The sequence below is a fragment of the Pseudophryne corroboree genome (assembly GCF_028390025.1).
Source record: "Pseudophryne corroboree isolate aPseCor3 chromosome 7 unlocalized genomic scaffold, aPseCor3.hap2 SUPER_7_unloc_1, whole genome shotgun sequence".
Taxonomy (NCBI): Eukaryota; Metazoa; Chordata; class Amphibia; order Anura; family Myobatrachidae; genus Pseudophryne; species Pseudophryne corroboree.
The window spans coordinates 105,698-124,655 of record NW_026967608.1 but is presented as its reverse complement, the minus strand read 5'-3'; the positions used below and the strand labels follow the sequence as shown (position 1 = coordinate 124,655).

Below are 18,958 nucleotides of genomic sequence, written 5' to 3'. Positions count from 1 at the left end.
TCATTCAAAACTTTAAAAAAGTACTTCAAAATCACATTCTATGCAATAATGTTTCAATTTGCATTACCCAGCAGAATTAGCTTTGCATATATAGATATAGTGCAGCAGAATAGATTAGTGGTTGTAGTCAATTGTAATTACCTGTAGGTGACAAGAAGAGAAGAAACGTCAATTCACAATCGATATCAGCTGAAGATAAATTAACGCTGATTGAACGCTGCGTTATGTGTCAATTTTATCACGCTTTGATAAAAATGCATGCTTTGATCAATAAATGCACAGCCAAACAGCTTTGCACATCCTACACCATTGGACTTAAGTAGAAGTCTGGTGGTCAGCAAAATTTTGCACTGTCCTCCTACTATATATAGTGCGCACAACTACTAAAATACACCACAGGTATGGATGGATAGTATACTTGACGACACAGAGGTAGGTAGAGCAGTGGCCTACTGTACCGTATTGCTATATATTATATACTGGTGGTCAGCAAAATTCTGCTCTGTCCTCCTACTATATATACTGCGCACAACTACTAAAATACACCACAGGTATGGATGGATAGTATACTTGACGACACAGAGGTAGGTAGAGCAGTGGCCTACTGTACCGTACTGCTATATATTATATACTGGTGGTCAGCAAAATTCTGCCCTGTCCTCATGCTATATAATACAATGCAGCACAGATATGGAGCATTTTTCAGGCAGAGAACGTAGATATTTTCAGCACACTGAGCACAGATATTTGCAGCACACTGAACACAGAAACTGAGAAAACGCTGCACGTCCTCTCCCTATCATCTCCAATGCACAAGTGAAAATGGCGGCGACTCGTGGCTCCTTATATAGAATAGAATAGCTGCTGACGGGCACGATTGAGGGAGGAAAGGGACATTTGAATCCAGCCCATAGATGCAATGTGAATATGTAATTTGTACCTTCCTATCTTAAAATATATATACAGTGTATATGTCACAATTGAGGGCCTGAGCTGACTGGAGGCAGCCTCAGTTGTAGGGGCTGAGGTGTAGTGGAATCTGGGAGGTTGTATCAGACCCCTGGACATGTAAGTTAAATGTAGAAGAATTGCCCGAAGGCGTGCCCACGACAACCAGGATAAAAGTCAATGATGTTTATTTTGACAAACTCCATGCATCACAGCAGTAATAAAAGAGAAACATAAAATCAGCAGAGAAATAATACAGTTCCTGGGTACTACAGGAGGACAAGGACCACAGGGCTCTGGTAGTATGAGACAGTTCTTATTATCTTCTAGTTGGAAAGTCCTTACCAGGCCCGACTGTAGCAATGGAGATAGCCCAGGATCATACTAGCTGGTGTTCCAGGAAAAGCTGGGCTGCTGTGGATAAAATGGCTGCTGTGGGTACTGGCTGAAACCAGACTGATGTAAGCACGGAGTGGATTGCTGGATGGAACCAGCCAAATAATAAATGAAGCTTGAGAGCGATGAAATATGATTGATATATGGCGTTTGAGAGCGGTGAAATAATAGTGCCGGTGGTGAGTGGTAATCTGCGGAAATGATACCGGCACTTTAAGAAGAGCTGATCTCTGCTGGAAGCTAGGCTGGAAGCAGGTAAATCTGTAACTGGAAACAGATGAGTCCCAGAGGACTGGAGAGTCAGGCTGCACCGCAGGTGGTAGACTAGAGCGGGTCTCTTTAGTGGAGGTTTGGAGATGGTAACTGGAACCTGGAAAACAACCACGGGAGAGAGACAAACTGGAACTAGGTTTGACAACCAAATCACTGACGCCTTCCTTGCTCAGGCACAGAATACTTATACCTGCAGCAAGGAAGGGATTGGCTAGGCAATTATGCAGATTACAATGGAAACAGCGGATTGGTGGAAATGAACAGGTGACAGAATCCAACATGGCTGCGCCCATGCAGACACTTGGAGGGAAGATTGGTTTGATAATCCATGTGGGAACTTTAACAGCAATGGCGGCGCCGGCCACAGTAAACAGGAGACGCCAGACTGATGAGTGCACATTTGAACCACGCGGGCAACAGCGGAGGCCGCGGCTGACATAAGCGCCACTCTGACATCCTGCATGCAGAAACTCAGGGACGGCGGCGGAGGCCGCGGGAGATGCCATTCAAGATGTAACATGGCGCCGCTGTGACAGCGTCTCAGAGTGACAGGAGAGGAGGCAGGAATGGGGACATCAGAATAACAGATGGGATCCGGTCCTGGAGCGCTGAGACATCCTTAGGAGGCATCTGAAAGGTAAGTTATGGCGTCCAGATACCCGGATCGTGACAGTATACACTAGAGGTCTTTCCGAACCCCCTAATCCTAACATTGTAATTTGCTTTAGGGCGCACCTCCAATTAGTCTAGTGTTTCTTGCTGCCTTTCCAATGAAGCAAGTTTAATTTAGTAATAGGTGAAAAACCATCCCTACAAAGGTGTTAATCAGAGACTTGGCTTTGTGGACACTTTTCAGAGAACAAATTTGTTAGCATAAAAATAAAGCCAGAAAATGAAGAGCTGTTTAATCGCTCAATTGGATTTTTTTTGCCGGCATATTTCTTTTTCTCTGCAACCCACTGCTAAATTGTGCTTCCTAGCTGTTTTTATTAAATCACTGAATCAAATCTAACTCTGATTACATCAGAAAAGGCCAGGTACCCTACACCATAACAGGGGGTTTGAAATTTTGACTTGTCTACTTAAAGATCACCAAAATCTGATAACAAGGTCAATTACGTCCCTGGGTGGGATTGAACCACCAACCTTTTGGTTAGTAGCCGGACACACTAACCGATTGCGCCACAGAGACACTTCGTAAAAAGTCTATACTGACAAAGGCTAATAAGCATACATCTAGAACGTTTCCTAGAAAAACTTTAAAAAGTCAATAATCTGGAGAGTTTTTGTAAAATGTTTCTTCCATCAACCAACGAAGAAACACATTGGTACTTTCCCATGATGAGTGAGTGCTTCAGGATCTCTTGCACTTACATGTGCAGCAGAGTAATGCAATAGAAGCATGCTGGGCCCATAACCCAGAGGTAGGCAGATTGAAACTATCCTTTGCATTTTTTTTGTTAATCTAAGTAATCAAAACTGGGATTTATATTTTTGCTCTTTTATTTTTACTTGAAGTACAATAACTTTTACCATTTTAATTTGTTTGAATAGTATATTGACAGTATAGTTTTCTTTAAAAAATCCACTTAATTTTCTTTACCCTATTATTAAAAGGGTAATTGACAAAAACAAACTACATTGTCACCAGAAGAGCAATACAAAATGTACAAGTGATATATTAAAATCATCTTTCCAGCTTGAATTTCAATGATGCATTGGGGCAACGATTTTGTGAGAAACATCTTCACCCTTAAATAAAGATTTTCTTAATTCCTTACCTGTGTGCTAATTAGATATCACCTTGTTTTCACATTAAACAGACTTCCACATGAGAAAGCAGCAAGGATGCAGTGGCGTTAATGTTTCCTGGTGTCAACCTGTATTATTTCAGTAGACATTGAAATGAGGATGCATCTTGCTGCCTTTCCAATGAAGCAAGTTTAATTTAGTAATAGGTGAAAAACCATCCTTACAAAGGTGTTAATCAGAGACTTGGCTTTGTGGACACTTTTCAGAGAACAAATTTGTTAGCATAAAAATAAAGCCTGAAAATGAAGAGCTGTTTAATCACTCAATTGGATTTTTTTGCCAGCATATTTCTTTTTCTCTGCAACCCACTGCTAAATTGTGCTTCCTAGCTGTTTTTATAAAATCACTGAATCAAATCTAACTCTGATTACATCAGAGAAGGCCAGGTACCCTACACCATAAGAGGAGGTTTGAAATTTTGACTTGTCTACTTAAAGATCACCAAAATCTGATAACAAGGTCAATTACGTCCCTGGGTGGGATTGAACCACCAACCTTTTGGTTAATAGCCATACACACTAACTGATTGCGCCACAGAGACACTTTGCAAAAGTACATACTGACAAAGGCTAATAAGCATTCATCTAAAATGTTTCCTAGAAAAACTTTAAAAAGTCAATAATCTGGAGAGTTTTTGTAAGATGTTTCTTCCATCAACCAACGAAGAAACACATTGGTACTTTCCCATGATGAGTGAGTGCTTCAGGATCTATTGCACTTACATGTGCAGCAGAGTACAGCAATGGAAGCATGCTGGGCACATAACCCAGAGGTAGGCAGATTGAAACTATCCTCTGCTATATGCATTTTTTTTTTGTTAATTAAAGTAATCCAAAACTGGGATTGATATGTTGGCTCTTTTATTTTTACTTACAGTACAATAACTTTTACCATTTTAATTTGTTTTAATAGTATATTAAAAGTATTGTTTTCTTTCAAAAATCCACTTAATTTTCTTTACCCTATTATTAAAATGGTAATTGACAAAAACAAACTACATTGTCACCAGAAGAGCAATACAAAATGTACAAGTGATATATTAAAATCATCTTTCCAGCTTGAATTTCAATGATGCATTGGGGCAACGATTTTGTGAGAAACATTTTCACCCTTAAATAAAGATTTTCTTAATTCCTTACCTGTGTGCTAATTAGATATCACCTTGTTTTCACATTAAACAGACTTCCACATGAGAAAGCAGCAAGGATGCAGTGGCGTTAATGTTTCCTGGTGTCAACCTGTATTATTTCAGTAGACATTGAAATGAGGATGCATCTTGCTGCCTTTCCAATGAAGCAAGTTTAATTTAGTAATAGGTTAAAAACCATCTTTACAAAGGTGTTAATCAGAGACTTGGCTTTGTGGACACTTTTCAGAGAACAAATTTGTTAGCATAAAAATAAAGCCAGAAAATTAAGAGCTGTTTAATCACTCAATTGGATTTTTTTTGCCAGCATATTTCTTTTTCTCTGCAACCCACTGCTAAATTGTGCTTCCTAGCTGTTTTTATAAAATCACTGAATCAAATCTAACTCTGATTACATCAGAGAAGACCAGGTACCCTACACCAGAACAGGGGGTTTGAAATTTTGACTTGTCTACTTAAAGATCACCAAAATCTGATAACAAGGTCAATTACGTCCCTGGGTGGGATTGAACCATCAACCTTTTGGTTAATAACCTCGCACACTAACTGATTGCGCCACAGAGACACTTTGCAAAAGTCAATACTGACAAAGGCTAATAAGCATTCATATAAAACTTTTCCTAGAAAAACTTTAAAAAGTCAATAATCTGGAGAGTTTTTGTAAGATGTTTCTTCCATCAACCAACGAAGAAACACATTGGTACTTTCCCATGATGAGTGAGTGCTTCAGGATCTCTTGCACTTACATGTGCAGCAGAGTACTGCAATGGAAGCATGCTGGGCCCATAACCCAGCGGTAGGCAGATTGAAACTATCCTCTGCTATATGCATTTTTTTTTGTTAATTAAAGTAATCCAAAACTGGGATTGATATTTTGGCTCTTTTATTTTTACTTACAGTACAATAACTTTTACCATTTTAATTTGTTTTAATAGTATATTGACAGCATTGTTTTCTTTCAAAAATCCATTTAATTTTCTTTACCCTATTATTAGAATGGTAATTGACAAAAACAAACTACATTGTCACCAGAAGAGCAATACAAAATGTACAAGTGATATATTAAAATCATCTTTCCAGCTTGAATTTCAATGATGCATTGGGGCAACGATTTTGTGAGAAACATCTTCACCCTTAAATAAAGATTTTCTTAATTCCTTACCTGTGTGCTAATTAGATATCACCTTGTTTTCACATTAAACAGACTTCCACATGAGAAAGCAGCAAGGATACAGTGGCGTTAATGTTTCCTGGTGTCAACCTGTATTATTTCAGTAGACATTGAAATGAGGATGCATCTTGCTGCCTTTCCAATGAAGCAAGTTTAATTTAGTAATAGGTGAAAAACCATCCCTACAAAGGTGTTAATCAGAGACTTGGCTTTGTGGACACTTTTCAAAGAACAAATTTGTTAGCATAAAAATAAAGCCAGAAAATGAAGAGCTGTTTAATCACTCAATTGGATTTTTTTTGCCAGCATATTTCTTTTTCTCTGCAACCCACTGCTAAATTGTGCTTCCTAGCTGTTTTTATAAAATCACTGAATCAAATCTAACTCTGATTACATCAGAGAAGGCCAGGTACCCTACACCATAACAGGGGGTTTGAAATTTTGACTTGTCTACTTAAAGATCACCAAAATCTGATAACAAGGTCAATTACGTCCCTGGGTGGGATTGAACCACCAACCTTTTGGTTAGTAGCCGGACACACTAACCGATTGCGCCACAGAGACACTTCGTAAAAAGTCCATACTGACAAAGGCTAATAAGCATACATCTAGAACGTTTCCTAGAAAAACTTTAAAAAGTCAATAATCTGGAGAGTTTTTGTAAAATGTTTCTTCCATCAACCAACGAAGAAACACATTGGTACTTTCTCATGATGAGTGAGTGCTTCAGGATCTCTTGCACTTACATGTGCAGCAGAGTACTGCAATAGAAGCATGCTGGGCCCATAACCCAGAGGTAGGCAGATTGAAACTATCCTTTGCTATATGCATTTTTTTTGTTAATCTAAGTAATCAAAACTGGGATTTATATTTTTGCTCTTTTATTTTTACTTGACGTACAATAACTTTTACCATTTTAATTTGTTTGAATAGTATATTGACAGTATAGTTTTCTTTAAAAAATCCACTTAATTTTCTTTACCCTATTATTAAAAGGGTAATTGACAAAAACAAACTACATTGTCACCAGAAGAGCAATACAAAATGTACAAGTGATATATTAAAATCATCTTTCCAGCTTGAATTTCAATGATGCATTGGGGCAACGATTTTGTGAGAAACATCTTCACCCTTAAATAAAGATTTTCTTAATTCCTTACCTGTGTGCTAATTAGATATCACCTTGTTTTCACATTAAACAGACTTCCACATGAGAAAGCAGCAAGGATGCAGTGGCGTTAATGTTTCCTGGTGTCAACCTGTATTATTTCAGTAGACATTGAAATGAGGATGCATCTTGCTGCCTTTCCAATGAAGCAAGTTTAATTTAGTAATAGGTGAAAAACCATCCTTACAAAGGTGTTAATCAGAGACTTGGCTTTGTGGACACTTTTCAGAGAACAAATTTGTTAGCATAAAAATAAAGCCTGAAAATGAAGAGCTGTTTAATCACTCAATTGGATTTTTTTGCCAGCATATTTCTTTTTCTCTGCAACCCACTGCTAAATTGTGCTTCCTAGCTGTTTTTATAAAATCACTGAATCAAATCTAACTCTGATTACATCAGAGAAGGCCAGGTACCCTACACCATAAGAGGAGGTTTGAAATTTTGACTTGTCTACTTAAAGATCACCAAAATCTGATAACAAGGTCAATTACGTCCCTGGGTGGGATTGAACCACCAACCTTTTGGTTAATAGCCATACACACTAACTGATTGCGCCACAGAGACACTTTGCAAAAGTACATACTGACAAAGGCTAATAAGCATTCATCTAAAACGTTTCCTAGAAAAACTTTAAAAAGTCAATAATCTGGAGAGTTTTTGTAAGATGTTTCTTCCATCAACCAACGAAGAAACACATTGGTACTTTCCCATGATGAGTGAGTGCTTCAGGATCTATTGCACTTACATGTGCAGCAGAGTACAGCAATGGAAGCATGCTGGGCACATAACCCAGAGGTAGGCAGATTGAAACTATCCTCTGCTATATGCATTTTTTTTTTGTTAATTAAAGTAATCCAAAACTGGGATTGATATGTTGGCTCTTTTATTTTTACTTACAGTACAATAACTTTTACCATTTTAATTTGTTTTAATAGTATATTAAAAGTATTGTTTTCTTTCAAAAATCCACTTAATTTTCTTTACCCTATTATTAAAATGGTAATTGACAAAAACAAACTACATTGTCACCAGAAGAGCAATACAAAATGTACAAGTGATATATTAAAATCATCTTTCCAGCTTGAATTTCAATGATGCATTGGGGCAACGATTTTGTGAGAAACATTTTCACCCTTAAATAAAGATTTTCTTAATTCCTTACCTGTGTGCTAATTAGATATCACCTTGTTTTCACATTAAACAGACTTCCACATGAGAAAGCAGCAAGGATGCAGTGGCGTTAATGTTTCCTGGTGTCAACCTGTATTATTTCAGTAGACATTGAAATGAGGATGCATCTTGCTGCCTTTCCAATGAAGCAAGTTTAATTTAGTAATAGGTTAAAAACCATCTTTACAAAGGTGTTAATCAGAGACTTGGCTTTGTGGACACTTTTCAGAGAACAAATTTGTTAGCATAAAAATAAAGCCAGAAAATTAAGAGCTGTTTAATCACTCAATTGGATTTTTTTTGCCAGCATATTTCTTTTTCTCTGCAACCCACTGCTAAATTGTGCTTCCTAGCTGTTTTTACAAAATCACTGAATCAAATCTAACTCTGATTACATCAGAGAAGACCAGGTACCCTACACCAGAACAGGGGGTTTGAAATTTTGACTTGTCTACTTAAAGATCACCAAAATCTGATAACAAGGTCAATTACGTCCCTGGGTGGGATTGAACCATCAACCTTTTGGTTAATAACCTCGCACACTAACTGATTGCGCCACAGAGACACTTTGCAAAAGTCAATACTGACAAAGGCTAATAAGCATTCATATAAAACTTTTCCTAGAAAAACTTTAAAAAGTCAATAATCTGGAGAGTTTTTGTAAGATGTTTCTTCCATCAACCAACGAAGAAACACATTGGTACTTTCCCATGATGAGTGAGTGCTTCAGGATCTCTTGCACTTACATGTGCAGCAGAGTACTGCAATGGAAGCATGCTGGGCCCATAACCCAGCGGTAGGCAGATTGAAACTATCCTCTGCTATATGCATTTTTTTTTGTTAATTAAAGTAATCCAAAACTGGGATTGATATTTTGGCTCTTTTATTTTTACTTACAGTACAATAACTTTTACCATTTTAATTTGTTTTAATAGTATATTGACAGCATTGTTTTCTTTCAAAAATCCATTTAATTTTCTTTACCCTATTATTAAAATGGTAATTGACAAAAACAAACTACATTGTCACCAGAAGAGCAATACAAAATGTACAAGTGATATATTAAAATCATCTTTCCAGCTTGAATTTCAATGATGCATTGGGGCAACGATTTTGTGAGAAACATCTTCACCCTTAAATAAAGATTTTCTTAATTCCTTACCTGTGTGCTAATTAGATATCACCTTGTTTTCACATTAAACAGACTTCCACATGAGAAAGCAGCAAGGATACAGTGGCGTTAATGTTTCCTGGTGTCAACCTGTATTATTTCAGTAGACATTGAAATGAGGATGCATCTTGCTGCCTTTCCAATGAAGCAAGTTTAATTTAGTAATAGGTGAAAAACCATCCCTACAAAGGTGTTAATCAGAGACTTGGCTTTGTGGACACTTTTCAAAGAACAAATTTGTTAGCATAAAAATAAAGCCAGAAAATGAAGAGCTGTTTAATCACTCAATTGGATTTTTTTTGCCAGCATATTTCTTTTTCTCTGCAACCCACTGCTAAATTGTGCTTCCTAGCTGTTTTTATAAAATCACTGAATCAAATCTAACTCTGATTACATCAGAGAAGGCCAGGTACCCTACACCATAACAGGGGGTTTGAAATTTTGACTTGTCTACTTAAAGATCACCAAAATCTGATAACAAGGTCAATTACGTCCCTGGGTGGGATTGAACCACCAACCTTTTGGTTAGTAGCCGGACACACTAACCGATTGCGCCACAGAGACACTTCGTAAAAAGTCCATACTGACAAAGGCTAATAAGCATACATCTAGAACGTTTCCTAGAAAAACTTTAAAAAGTCAATAATCTGGAGAGTTTTTGTAAAATGTCTCTTCCATCAACCAACGAAGAAACACATTGGTACTTTCTCATGATGAGTGAGTGCTTCAGGATCTCTTGCACTTACATGTGCAGCAGAGTACTGCAATAGAAGCATGCTGGGCCCATAACCCAGAGGTAGGCAGATTGAAACTATCCTTTGCTATATGCATTTTTTTTGTTAATCTAAGTAATCAAAACTGGGATTTATATTTTTGCTCTTTTATTTTTACTTGAAGTACAATAACTTTTACCATTTTAATTTGTTTGAATAGTATATTGACAGTATAGTTTTCTTTAAAAAATCCACTTAATTTTCTTTACCCTATTATTAAAAGGGTAATTGACAAAAACAAACTACATTGTCACCAGAAGAGCAATACAAAATGTACAAGTGATATATTAAAATCATCTTTCCAGCTTGAATTTCAATGATGCATTGGGGCAACGATTTTGTGAGAAACATCTTCACCCTTAAATAAAGATTTTCTTAATTCCTTACCTGTGTGCTAATTAGATATCACCTTGTTTTCACATTAAACAGACTTCCACATGAGAAAGCAGCAAGGATGCAGTGGCGTTAATGTTTCCTGGTGTCAACCTGTATTATTTCAGTAGACATTGAAATGAGGATGCATCTTGCTGCCTTTCCAATGAAGCAAGTTTAATTTAGTAATAGGTGAAAAACCATCCTTACAAAGGTGTTAATCAGAGACTTGGCTTTGTGGACACTTTTCAGAGAACAAATTTGTTAGCATAAAAATAAAGCCTGAAAATGAAGAGCTGTTTAATCACTCAATTGGATTTTTTTGCCAGCATATTTCTTTTTCTCTGCAACCCACTGCTAAATTGTGCTTCCTAGCTGTTTTTATAAAATCACTGAATCAAATCTAACTCTGATTACATCAGAGAAGGCCAGGTACCCTACACCATAAGAGGAGGTTTGAAATTTTGACTTGTCTACTTAAAGATCACCAAAATCTGATAACAAGGTCAATTACGTCCCTGGGTGGGATTGAACCACCAACCTTTTGGTTAATAGCCATACACACTAACTGATTGCGCCACAGAGACACTTTGCAAAAGTACATACTGACAAAGGCTAATAAGCATTCATCTAAAACGTTTCCTAGAAAAACTTTAAAAAGTCAATAATCTGGAGAGTTTTTGTAAGATGTTTCTTCCATCAACCAACGAAGAAACACATTGGTACTTTCCCATGATGAGTGAGTGCTTCAGGATCTATTGCACTTACATGTGCAGCAGAGTACAGCAATGGAAGCATGCTGGGCACATAACCCAGAGGTAGGCAGATTGAAACTATCCTCTGCTATATGCATTTTTTTTTTGTTAATTAAAGTAATCCAAAACTGGGATTGATATGTTGGCTCTTTTATTTTTACTTACAGTACAATAACTTTTACCATTTTAATTTGTTTTAATAGTATATTAAAAGTATTGTTTTCTTTCAAAAATCCACTTAATTTTCTTTACCCTATTATTAAAATGGTAATTGACAAAAACAAACTACATTGTCACCAGAAGAGCAATACAAAATGTACAAGTGATATATTAAAATCATCTTTCCAGCTTGAATTTCAATGATGCATTGGGGCAACGATTTTGTGAGAAACATTTTCACCCTTAAATAAAGATTTTCTTAATTCCTTACCTGTGTTCTAATTAGATATCACCTTGTTTTCACATTAAACAGACTTCCACATGAGAAAGCAGCAAGGATGCAGTGGCGTTAATGTTTCCTGGTGTCAACCTGTATTATTTCAGTAGACATTGAAATGAGGATGCATCTTGCTGCCTTTCCAATGAAGCAAGTTTAATTTAGTAATAGGTTAAAAACCATCTTTACAAAGGTGTTAATCAGAGACTTGGCTTTGTGGACACTTTTCAGAGAACAAATTTGTTAGCATAAAAATAAAGCCAGAAAATTAAGAGCTGTTTAATCACTCAATTGGATTTTTTTTGCCAGCATATTTCTTTTTCTCTGCAACCCACTGCTAAATTGTGCTTCCTAGCTGTTTTTATAAAATCACTGAATCAAATCTAACTCTGATTACATCAGAGAAGACCAGGTACCCTACACCAGAACAGGGGGTTTGAAATTTTGACTTGTCTACTTAAAGATCACCAAAATCTGATAACAAGGTCAATTACGTCCCTGGGTGGGATTGAACCATCAACCTTTTGGTTAATAACCTCGCACACTAACTGATTGCGCCACAGAGACACTTTGCAAAAGTCAATACTGACAAAGGCTAATAAGCATTCATATAAAACTTTTCCTAGAAAAACTTTAAAAAGTCAATAATCTGGAGAGTTTTTGTAAGATGTTTCTTCCATCAACCAACGAAGAAACACATTGGTACTTTCCCATGATGAGTGAGTGCTTCAGGATCTCTTGCACTTACATGTGCAGCAGAGTACTGCAATGGAAGCATGCTGGGCCCATAACCCAGCGGTAGGCAGATTGAAACTATCCTCTGCTATATGCATTTTTTTTTGTTAATTAAAGTAATCCAAAACTGGGATTGATATTTTGGCTCTTTTATTTTTACTTACAGTACAATAACTTTTACCATTTTAATTTGTTTTAATAGTATATTGACAGCATTGTTTTCTTTCAAAAATCCATTTAATTTTCTTTACCCTATTATTAAAATGGTAATTGACAAAAACAAACTACGTTGTCACCAGAAGAGCAATACAAAATGTACAAGTGATATATTAAAATCATCTTTCCAGCTTGAATTTCAATGATGCATTGGGGCAACGATTTTGTGAGAAACATCTTCACCCTTAAATAAAGATTTTCTTAATTCCTTACCTGTGTGCTAATTAGATATCACCTTGTTTTCACATTAAACAGACTTCCACATGAGAAAGCAGCAAGGATACAGTGGCGTTAATGTTTCCTGGTGTCAACCTGTATTATTTCAGTAGACATTGAAATGAGGATGCATCTTGCTGCCTTTCCAATGAAGCAAGTTTAATTTAGTAATAGGTGAAAAACCATCCCTACAAAGGTGTTAATCAGAGACTTGGCTTTGTGGACACTTTTCAAAGAACAAATTTGTTAGCATAAAAATAAAGCCAGAAAATGAAGAGCTGTTTAATCACTCAATTGGATTTTTTTTGCCAGCATATTTCTTTTTCTCTGCAACCCACTGCTAAATTGTGCTTCCTAGCTGTTTTTATAAAATCACTGAATCAAATCTAACTCTGATTACATCAGAGAAGGCCAGGTACCCTACACCATAACAGGGGGTTTGAAATTTTGACTTGTCTACTTAAAGATCACCAAAATCTGATAACAAGGTCAATTACGTCCCTGGGTGGGATTGAACCACCAACCTTTTGGTTAGTAGCCGGACACACTAACCGATTGCGCCACAGAGACACTTCGTAAAAAGTCCATACTGACAAAGGCTAATAAGCATACATCTAGAACGTTTCCTAGAAAAACTTTAAAAAGTCAATAATCTGGAGAGTTTTTGTAAAATGTTTCTTCCATCAACCAACGAAGAAACACATTGGTACTTTCTCATGATGAGTGAGTGCTTCAGGATCTCTTGCACTTACATGTGCAGCAGAGTACTGCAATAGAAGCATGCTGGGCCCATAACCCAGAGGTAGGCAGATTGAAACTATCCTTTGCTATATGCATTTTTTTTGTTAATCTAAGTAATCAAAACTGGGATTGATATTTTTGCTCTTTTATTTTTACTTGAAGTACAATAACTTTTACCATTTTAATTTGTTTGAATAGTATATTGACAGTATAGTTTTCTTTAAAAAATCCACTTAATTTTCTTTACCCTATTATTAAAAGGGTAATTGACAAAAACAAACTACATTGTCACCAGAAGAGCAATACAAAATGTACAAGTGATATATTAAAATCATCTTTCCAGCTTGAATTTCAATGATGCATTGGGGCAACGATTTTGTGAGAAACATCTTCACCCTTAAATAAAGATTTTCTTAATTCCTTACCTGTGTGCTAATTAGATATCACCTTGTTTTCACATTAAACAGACTTCCACATGAGAAAGCAGCAAGGATGCAGTGGCGTTAATGTTTCCTGGTGTCAACCTGTATTATTTCAGTAGACATTGAAATGAGGATGCATCTTGCTGCCTTTCCAATGAAGCAAGTTTAATTTAGTAATAGGTGAAAAACCATCCTTACAAAGGTGTTAATCAGAGACTTGGCTTTGTGGACACTTTTCAGAGAACAAATTTGTTAGCATAAAAATAAAGCCTGAAAATGAAGAGCTGTTTAATCACTCAATTGGATTTTTTTGCCAGCATATTTCTTTTTCTCTGCAACCCACTGCTAAATTGTGCTTCCTAGCTGTTTTTATAAAATCACTGAATCAAATCTAACTCTGATTACATCAGAGAAGGCCAGGTACCCTACACCATAAGAGGAGGTTTGAAATTTTGACTTGTCTACTTAAAGATCACCAAAATCTGATAACAAGGTCAATTACGTCCCTGGGTGGGATTGAACCACCAACCTTTTGGTTAATAGCCATACACACTAACTGATTGCGCCACAGAGACACTTTGCAAAAGTACATACTGACAAAGGCTAATAAGCATTCATCTAAAACGTTTCCTAGAAAAACTTTAAAAAGTCAATAATCTGGAGAGTTTTTGTAAGATGTTTCTTCCATCAACCAACGAAGAAACACATTGGTACTTTCCCATGATGAGTGAGTGCTTCAGGATCTATTGCACTTACATGTGCAGCAGAGTACAGCAATGGAAGCATGCTGGGCACATAACCCAGAGGTAGGCAGATTGAAACTATCCTCTGCTATATGCATTTTTTTTTTGTTAATTAAAGTAATCCAAAACTGGGATTGATATGTTGGCTCTTTTATTTTTACTTACAGTACAATAACTTTTACCATTTTAATTTGTTTTAATAGTATATTAAAAGTATTGTTTTCTTTCAAAAATCCACTTAATTTTCTTTACCCTATTATTAAAATGGTAATTGACAAAAACAAACTACATTGTCACCAGAAGAGCAATACAAAATGTACAAGTGATATATTAAAATCATCTTTCCAGCTTGAATTTCAATGATGCATTGGGGCAACGATTTTGTGAGAAACATTTTCACCCTTAAATAAAGATTTTCTTAATTCCTTACCTGTGTGCTAATTAGATATCACCTTGTTTTCACATTAAACAGACTTCCACATGAGAAAGCAGCAAGGATGCAGTGGCGTTAATGTTTCCTGGTGTCAACCTGTATTATTTCAGTAGATATTGAAATGAGGATGCATCTTGCTGCCTTTCCAATGAAGCAAGTTTAATTTAGTAATAGGTTAAAAACCATCTTTACAAAGGTGTTAATCAGAGACTTGGCTTTGTGGACACTTTTCAGAGAACAAATTTGTTAGCATAAAAATAAAGCCAGAAAATTAAGAGCTGTTTAATCACTCAATTGGATTTTTTTTTCCAGCATATTTCTTTTTCTCTGCAACCCACTGCTAAATTGTGCTTCCTAGCTGTTTTTATAAAATCACTGAATCAAATCTAACTCTGATTACATCAGAGAAGGCCAGGTACCCTACACCAGAACAGGGGGTTTGAAATTTTGACTTGTCTACTTAAAGATCACCAAAATCTGATAACAAGGTCAATTACGTCCCTGGGTGGGATTGAACCACCAACCTTTTGGTTAATAGCCGTGCACACTAACGGATTGCGCCACAGAGACACTTTGCAAAAGTCCATACTGACAAAGGCTAATAAGCATTCATATAAAACTTTTCCTAGAAAAACTTTAAAAAGTCAATAATCTGGAGAGTTTTTGTAAGATGTTTCTTCCATCAACCAACGAAGAAACACATTGGTACTTTCCCATGATGAGTGAGTGCTTCAGGATCTCTTGCACTTACATGTGCAGCAGAGTACTGCAATGGAAGCATGCTGGGCCCATAACCCAGCGGTAGGCAGATTGAAACTATCCTCTGCTATATGCATTTTTTTTTTGTTAATTAAAGTAATCCAAAACTGGGATTGATATTTTGGCTCTTTTATTTTTACTTAAAGTACAATAACTTTTACCATTTTAATTTGTTTTAATAGTATATTGACAGTATTGTTTTCTTTCAAAAATCCATTTAATTTTCTTTACCCTATTATTAAAATGGTAATTGACAAAAACAAACTACATTGTCACCAGAAGAGCAATACAAAATGTACAAGTGATATATTAAAATCATCTTTCCAGCTTGAATTTCAATGATGCATTGGGGCAACGATTTTGTGAGAAACATCTTCACCCTTAAATAAAGATTTTCTTAATTCCTTACCTGTGTGCTAATTAGATATCACCTTGTTTTCACATTAAACAGACTTCCACATGAGAAAGCAACAAGGATACAGTGGCGTTAATGTTTCCTGGTGTCAACCTGTATTATTTCAGTAGACATTGAAATGAGGATGCATCTTGCTGCCTTTCCAATGAAGCAAGTTTAATTTAGTAATAGGTGAAAAACCATCCCTACAAAGGTGTTAATCAGAGACTTGGCTTTGTGGACACTTTTCAAAGAACAAATTTGTTAGCATAAAAATAAAGCCAGAAAATGAAGAGCTGTTTAATCACTCAATTGGATTTTTTTTGCCAGCATATTTCTTTTTCTCTGCAACCCACTGCTAAATTGTGCTTCCTAGCTGTTTTTATAAAATCACTGAATCAAATCTAACTCTGATTACATCAGAGAAGGCCAGGTACCCTACACCATAACAGGGGGTTTGAAATTTTGACTTGTCTACTTAAAGATCACCAAAATCTGATAACAAGGTCAATTACGTCCCTGGTTGGGATTGAACCACCAACCTTTTGGTTAGTAGCCAGACACACTAACCGATTGTGCCACAGAGACACTTTGCAAAAAGTACATACTGACAAAGTCTAATAAGCATACATCTAGAACGTTTCCTAGAAAAAGTTTAAAAAGTCAATAATCTGGAGAGTTTTTGTAAGATGTTTCTTCCATCAACCAATGAAGAAACACATTGGTACTTTCCCATGATGAGTGAGTGCTTCAGGATCTCTTGCACTTACATGTGCAGCAGAGTACTGCAATGGAAGCATGCTGGGCCCATTACCCAGAGGTAGGCAGATTGAAACTATCCTCTGCTATATGCATTTTTTTTGTTAATTAAAGTAATCAAAACTGGGATTGATATTTTTGCTCTTTTATTTTTACTTAAAGTACAATAACTTTTACCATTTTAATTTGTTTTAATAGTATATTGACAGTATAGTTTTCTTTAAAAAATCCACTTAATTTTCTTTACCCTATTATTAAAAGGGTAATTGACAAAAACAAACTACATTGTCACCAGAAGAGCAATACAAAATGTACAAGTGATCTTTCCAGCTTGAATTTCAATGATGCATTGGGGCAACGATTTTGTGAGAAACATCTTCACCCTTAAATAAAGATTTTCTTAATTCCTTACCTGTGTGCTAATTAGATATCACCTTGTTTTCACATTAAACAGACTTCTACATGAGAAAGCAGCAAGGATGCAGTGGCGTTAATGTTTCCTGGTGTCAACCTGTATTATTTCAGTAGACATTGAAATGAGGATGCATCTTGCTGCCTTTCCAATGAAGCAAGTTTAATTTAGTTATAGGTGAAAAACCATCCCTACAAAGGTGTTAATCAGAGACTTGGCTTTGTGGACACTTTTTAGAGAACAAATTTGTTAGCATAAAAATAAAGGAAGAAAATGAAGAGCTGTTTAATCACTCAATTGGATTTTTCTGCCAGCATATTTTTTTTCTCTGCAACCCATTGCTAAATTGTGCTTCCTAGCTGTTTTTTATAAAATCACTGAATCAAATCTAACTCTGATTACATCAGAGAAGGCCAGGTACCCTACACCATAAGAGGGGGTTTGAAATTTTGACTTGTCTACTTAAATATCACCAAAACCTGATCACAAGGTCAATTATGTCCCTGGGTGGGATTGAACCACCAACCTTTTGGTTAGTAGCCAGACACACTAACCGATTGCGCCACAGAGACAATTTGCAAAAAGTACATACTGACAAAGGCTAATAAGCATTCATCTAGAACGTTTCCTAGAAAAACTTTAAAAAGTCAATAATCTGGAGAGTTTTTGTAAGAATTTTCTTAAATCAACCAACGAAGAAACACATTGGTACTTTCCCATGATGAGTGAGTGCTTCAGGATCTCTTGCACTTACATGTGCAGCAGAGTACTGCAATGGAAGCATGCTGGGCCCATTAACCAGAGGTAGGCAGATTGAAACTATCCTCTGCTATATGCATTTTTTTTGTTAATTAAAGTAATCCAAAACTGGGATTGATATGTTAGCTATTTTATGTTTACTTAAAGTACAATAACTTTTACCATTTTAATTTGTTTTAATAGTATATTGACAGTGACAAACTACATTGTCACCAGAAGAGCAATACAAAATGTACAAGTGATATATTAAAATCATCTTTCCAGCTTGAATTTCAATGATGCATTGGGGCAACGATTTTGTGAGAAACATCTTCACCCTTAAATAAAGATTTTCTTAATTCCTTACCTGTGTGCTAATTAGATATCACCTTGTTTTCACATTAAACAGACTTCCACATGAGAAAGCAGCAAGGATGCATTGGCGTTAATGTTTCCTGGTGTCAACCTGTATTATTTCAGTAGACATTGAAATGAGGATGCATCTTGCTGCCTTTCCAATGAAGCAAGTTTAATTTAGTAATAGGTGAAAAACCATCCTTACAAAGGTGTTCATCAGAGACTTGGCTTTGTGGACACTTTTCAGAGAACAAATTTGTTAGCATAAAAATAAAGCCAGAAAATGAAGAGCTGTTTAATCACTCAATTGGATTTTTTTGCCAGCATATTTCTTTTTCTCTGCAACCCACTGCTAAATTGTGCTTCCTAGCTGTTTTTATAAAATCACTGAATCAAATCTAACTCTGATTACATCAGAGAAGGCCAGGTACCCTACACCAT

General features: G+C 36.1%; 6 non-coding genes across 6 annotated transcripts; all 6 read right to left on the bottom strand.

The window, feature by feature from the left end:
• Window positions 1-2,735: 2,735 nt before the first annotated feature.
• Window positions 2,736-2,809, bottom strand: TRNAS-ACU (transfer RNA serine (anticodon ACU)). The gene has a single exon. It is a non-coding gene; the product is annotated as a tRNA-Ser (tRNA).
• A 3,428-nt stretch (window positions 2,810-6,237) lies between these two features.
• TRNAS-ACU (transfer RNA serine (anticodon ACU)) lies at window positions 6,238-6,311 on the bottom strand. The gene has a single exon. It is a non-coding gene; the product is annotated as a tRNA-Ser (tRNA).
• Window positions 6,312-9,746: 3,435 nt separating this feature from the next.
• Window positions 9,747-9,820, bottom strand: TRNAS-ACU (transfer RNA serine (anticodon ACU)). Its single transcript has one exon. It is a non-coding gene; the product is annotated as a tRNA-Ser (tRNA).
• Window positions 9,821-13,255: 3,435 nt separating this feature from the next.
• Window positions 13,256-13,329, bottom strand: TRNAS-ACU (transfer RNA serine (anticodon ACU)). Its single transcript has one exon. It is a non-coding gene; the product is annotated as a tRNA-Ser (tRNA).
• Window positions 13,330-16,765: 3,436 nt separating this feature from the next.
• On the bottom strand, window positions 16,766-16,839 carry TRNAS-ACU (transfer RNA serine (anticodon ACU)). The gene has a single exon. It is a non-coding gene; the product is annotated as a tRNA-Ser (tRNA).
• Window positions 16,840-17,920: 1,081 nt separating this feature from the next.
• Window positions 17,921-17,994, bottom strand: TRNAS-ACU (transfer RNA serine (anticodon ACU)). Its single transcript has one exon. It is a non-coding gene; the product is annotated as a tRNA-Ser (tRNA).
• Between the last annotated feature and the right edge of the window lie 964 nt (window positions 17,995-18,958).